This window comes from Magnolia sinica, chromosome 17, assembly GCF_029962835.1.
Source record: "Magnolia sinica isolate HGM2019 chromosome 17, MsV1, whole genome shotgun sequence".
Lineage (NCBI taxonomy): Eukaryota > Viridiplantae > Streptophyta > Magnoliopsida > Magnoliales > Magnoliaceae > Magnolia > Magnolia sinica.
This window is the reverse complement of record NC_080589.1, coordinates 16369164-16374598: the sequence shown is the minus strand read 5'-3', so window position 1 is coordinate 16374598 and position 5435 is coordinate 16369164. Positions and strand designations below refer to the sequence as shown.

Genomic DNA, 5435 nt, shown 5'->3' with positions numbered 1-5435 from the left:
ATCCTCTGAATCCCTAGTTCCCTTTCTCTGAATTCTTTAAGTTTAGATTAATATTTCACCATTATTTCTCAAATCACAATTGGTTTAGATTTCATCTTAGCCTAGTTCTAGATCTGGTTATTTTTAGATAACGTACAGGTTTCAGTCCCTGTGGATTCGACCTCAGTCTTACCGAGTTTATTACTACATCACAACCCTGCACTTGGGGTGTGAACAAGTTTTTGGCGCCGTTGTCGGGGATTGACGGCTACGTTTCCTGAAGATAACTGGTTTTAGGATTAGTTTAAGATTAGGACTTTTCTGATTTTTAGGATTTATTTTAGAATTTTCTAATTCCAGGTTTTTCTTTAATTTTTAGAAATTTTCTATTTAAATAACTTTCTATTTTTAGATAGTTTTCCTTTTTTTAGAAACTAACCCAACTTTCTTATTTTGTAGGATTCTGAGATAGGTTTCTAAATTGGTAATTTCTCTCTTCCTTACTATTTCTAGATTAGGATTCCTTTTTAGTAAGTTTCTAATTCTAACTCTTTTAGAATCTAATTTTGTTTCCTATTTTATTTTTAGAAATTTTCTATTTTAAAACTTTCTGTTCAGAAACTAACTTTCCTGTTTTGTAGGCTTATTAGAAATTTCTAATTCGGTACGCTCTTTCTAAAATTCTACTTTCTAATTTAGGAATTCTTCCTTGTTTCTTTTTATTTCTATGTTTCTCTTCTTAGGAATTTTATAGGTTTGCTATTCTTAGAAACTAACTTGTTTTGTTCTATTTTGCAGGTTTCAATTTAGGGACTTCAATTTGGTAACTTCCTTCCAACCCTCTTTCTCTTTTTAGATTTTTATTTCCCTTCTTAGGATTAGGTTTAGAATTTGATTGAGGGCTGCGAGTGTTTCATGCCCAAGTGGGCTCGTGACAACACTCGACGTCTCTTGACTGAAGGAGGATTAGTTGAGGGGTTAACTGTCCATCGTAAGACTAGACACCGCTCGAAATCCCCTGAGTTAATTGAGGATATGGCTGGAAATCAACCTCTTCTACCCCAACCTAGGGTAGAAGATCTCCAGGATGAGAATGAGGTGCATCAAGCACCCCCGCCTCGTACCTTACGAGATTACTTATAACCGGCGGGGGTGAGTACGCCCTCATGCATGGTTTTTCTTGAGAATTCAGGACACATGGATATCAAGCCAGGGGTGATCCAACTCCTCCCTAAATTTCATGGGCTTGAGTCAGAGAATCCTTACTTACATTTAAAAGAATTTGACGAGATCATAGCTACCTTATACTTTCCTAACGTGTCTGATGACACGGTCAGGTTGAAACTCTTTTCCTTTTCTTTGAAAGAGAAAGTCAAGACGTGGTTACATTCACTACGTCCTCGATCAATTGGCAGATGGAATGACATGACAAGGGAGTTCATTAAGAAGTTTTTCCCATACCATAAGACGAACACCCTAAGAAAGTCGATCATGAACTTCGCCCAAAGGGAAGATGAAACATTCTTCCAATGTTGGGAGCGGTTCAAGGATCTTGTCAGTTCATGCCCACAACTTGGTTTTGAAACGTGGCGCATCACGAACTTTTTCTATGATGGACTGACATCTCCCATGCGCCAATTAGTCGAGACGATATGTAATGGGGAGTTTATGAATAAAGGAGTCGATGAAGTGTGGGATTACTTTGATAAACTTGCTGAGAACACACAAACATGGGACATCTCCCCTAGACCTAGTACTACGTCTAGGCCGACTCATTCCAAGGAAAGGGGTGGAATATATCTCCTGAGAGAAGACGATAATATTAATGCTAAGGTAGCTAATCTCACTAGGAAACTCGAGGCCATGGAATTTAAGAAGGATAAGGCTAAGGAAATTGTTTGTAGCATCTGTGGTTGCAACATTCATACTACTGAAAACTGTCCAACTATCTCTGCCTTTCAAGAGGTATTAAATGAGCAATCCAATGCTGTAAGCAATTACCAAAGACCTTTCAGTGGGCCTACCTCTAACACATACAATCCTGGCTGGAGAAATCATCCCAACTTCAGTTGGAGGAATGGACAAACCGCTACACCTCAAGGTTACCTAAATCAAAATCCAACTCAAGAGAAACCTCAAGAGGATTCGGTTCTGAAACATTTTCAAAAGTAAGAGCTTTTCAATCAGGGTATGCTACAGGCCTTCCAAGACCTAACAAAAGCAATACAAGGACTTAAGGCTGAAAATACGATTGGGAACAAGGGGAACTTCCCAGCTCAACCTCTTCCCAATCCTAAACCGCAATATGAAGTTAGTGACCCAAGCTCTTCAAATCAGATGGAGCAAGCTAAATCCATCACCACTCTTAGGAGTGGAAACATCATTGACAAAATCATTCCGGTTAGGGCTGAAAAGCCTAAGGACCCAGAAGTGGATAAAGAAGATGGATCTAGCCATGCCCCACCAGAGTTAGAACCAGAACCTCAAGGAAAGCCGGTTGCTCCATTTCCCCAACAGTTGGTTGCACCAAAATCACTCTCTAACTCTCAGGATATTCTAGAGGTGTTGAAACAAGTGAAGGTCAACATTCTACTACTTGATGCCGTAAAACAAATACCTTCATATGCCAAATTCCTGAAAGACTTATGTACGACCAAAAGACGGTAAAATATTCAAAAGAAAATCTTCCTGACTGAGAAAGTGAGTGCCATCCTAAAGCAAGATGTGCCGCAAAAATTCAAAGACCCCGGTAGCCCAACCATATCATGTGTAATTGGGGACTATCGAATTGATCACGCACTTCTTGACTTAGGAGCGAGCGTTAATCTTATCCCCTACTCGGTATATAAACAGTTGGGCTTAGGTGAATTAAAACCCACCTTAACCACACTACAACTTGCTGATTGCTCTGTTCGTATACCAAGAGGGATAATTGAGGATGTGTTGGTCCAGTTTGATCATTTTACTACCCAGTTGATTTCATCATCCTGGATACCGAACCCATCGGTAACACAAGCACTCAGATTCCTGTCATTCTTGGTCGCCCATTCCTTGCCACTTCAAACGCAATTATCAATTGCAGGAATGGTGTCATGAGTATGTCTTTCGGGAATATGACATTAGAAATGAATATCTTTTTCAACACAGCCAGACGGATAGGGGAAGATGACGATATCTACGATATTAACATGATCGATACTTTTGTGGATGACAGGACACCCCTTACCTTATCCTCTGATCCTCTAGAGACGTGCCTGGCCCACTCCCATGAGTTTGATGATGACATAATTAGGGAGACGTGGCCATGCTTGATGCGGTACCGGTACTTGAAGTTAACCGGTGGAGGCCACAATTTGAAGAGTTACCCCAAACTGATGAAGTGCCTCAATCGTCTAACCTTAAGCCACCGAAGCTTGACCTAAAACCTTTGCCCTCTGATTTAAAATATGCATACTTAGGTCAAGATGAGACATACCCGGTGGTGATTTCTGCCCACCTTGAGAAAGAACAAGAGAGTATGCTCATATCTACTCTCCTGGAGCATAAGGGAGCCCTTGGATGGACAATCGCGGACCTCAAGGGAATCGACCCCTCGACTTGTACTCACCGCATATATCTTGAGGATAATGCGAAGACCGCTCGGCAACCACAACGTAGACTAAATCTAAACATGAAGGAAGTGGTTAAGGCCGAGGTTCTTAAACTATTGGATGTGGGTATCATATACCCTATATCTGATAGTCAATGGGTGAGTCCAACTCAGGTGGTTCCTAAGAAGTCCGGGATCACCATCGTAGCCAATGACAATAACAGAAAATTAAATACCGTCATGAGAAAAGACCACTTTCCTTTGCCCTTCATTGATCAGATCTTGAAAAGGTTAGCTGGTCATTCCTATTACAGTTTCCTTGACGGGTATTCGGGCTACAACCAGATAGAGATCGCCCCTGAAGATCAAGAAAAGACTACGTTTACATGTCCCTACAGCACCTTTGCTTACTGAAGGATGCCGTTTGGACTATGTAATGCTCCTGCCACCTTCCAGCGATGTATGATGAGCATATTTTCTGACATGGTGGGGCAATATTTAGAGGTCTTCATGGACGATTTCTCTGTCTTCGGTCCATCTTTCAGCGAGTGCTTGGAAAGTCTTAAATGTGTGCTGAAAAGATGTGAAGAAAAGAACTTGGTACTTAATTGGGAGAAGTGCCATTTCATGGTTCAGAAGGGATATGTCCTTGGACACATTATTTCATCCAAAGGAATCGAGGTGGATAAGGCAAAGATCAATCTTATCTCTAACCTACCTCCACCCAAGAACATAAGGGACGTGCGATCCTTCTTAGGACACACTGGGTTTTACAGAAGATTCATAAAGGACTTTAGTCTCATCTCTTATCCTCTATGTAATCTACTTCAAAAGGATGCACCATACGAGTGGACTGAACCATGTCAGGAGGCTTTCACTAAGCTTAAGGGCATATTGACTAGTGCACCCATCATACAGCCACCTGACTGGAGCATTCCTTTTGAACTTATGTGCGACGCGTCTGATTATGCTCTTGGGGCAGTTCTAGGCCAGAGAAAAGATAAGAAACCCTACGTTATTCATTACGCAAGTAAGACTCTAAATCCTGCCCAAGTAAACTACTCGACTACGGAAAAGGAACTCTTAGCCGTAGTGTTCGCCTTGGACAAATTTAGGTCCTACTTGATTGGATCCAAGATCATTATTTACACTGATCACGCAGCGCTTAAGTATCTTCTGCCTAAGAATGATGCTAAGCCCCGCCTGATACGATGGATCCTCCTACTCCAGAAATTTGACCTAGAGATAAAAGATAAAAAAGGAGTAGAGAACGTAGTGGCTGACCATCTTTCTCTCCTTAATCCCTCTGATTCCTTTGAGACGACGCAGATTAATGACATGTTCCCTGACGAACAGTTGTTTAGAGTCTCCCATTCGCCTTGGTTCGCTGATATCGCTAATTATCTTGCCACAGGTTCCATACCGACACATTGGACTGCGCAAGATAAGAAGAAATTTTTCACCAAGGTGCGCAACTTCTTCTGGGATGATCCATACTTGTTTAAATATTGCCCAGACCAAGTCTTGAGGAGATGTGTGCCAGATGATGAGCATCAGAGTGTCATCTTCTTCTTTCACTCACAGGCCTGTGGTGGTCACTTTTTTGCAAAAAAGACCACGGCAAAAATTCTGCAGTGTGGCTTCTATTGGCCCACTATGTTCAGGGACACTTATGAGTTCTGTAGAGCTTATGAGCGTTGTCAGAAATTAGGAGCATTATCCCGTCGAAATATGATGCCCTTGAATCCCATTCTTATCATAGAGGCATTTGATTGCTGGGGCATCGATTTCATAGGGCCATTCCCCCAATCTTTTGGGAATTTATATATTTTGCTTGCCGTAGACTATGTCACTAAATGGGTCGAAG

At 41.4% G+C, this 5435-nt stretch overlaps 1 non-coding gene across 1 annotated transcript; it reads right to left on the bottom strand.

Annotated features, from left to right (window-relative positions):
- Positions 1-1452: 1452 nt before the first annotated feature.
- Positions 1453-1558, bottom strand: LOC131232140 (small nucleolar RNA R71). The gene has a single exon (XR_009164748.1). It is a non-coding gene; the product is annotated as a small nucleolar RNA R71 (small nucleolar RNA).
- Between the last annotated feature and the right edge of the window lie 3877 nt (positions 1559-5435).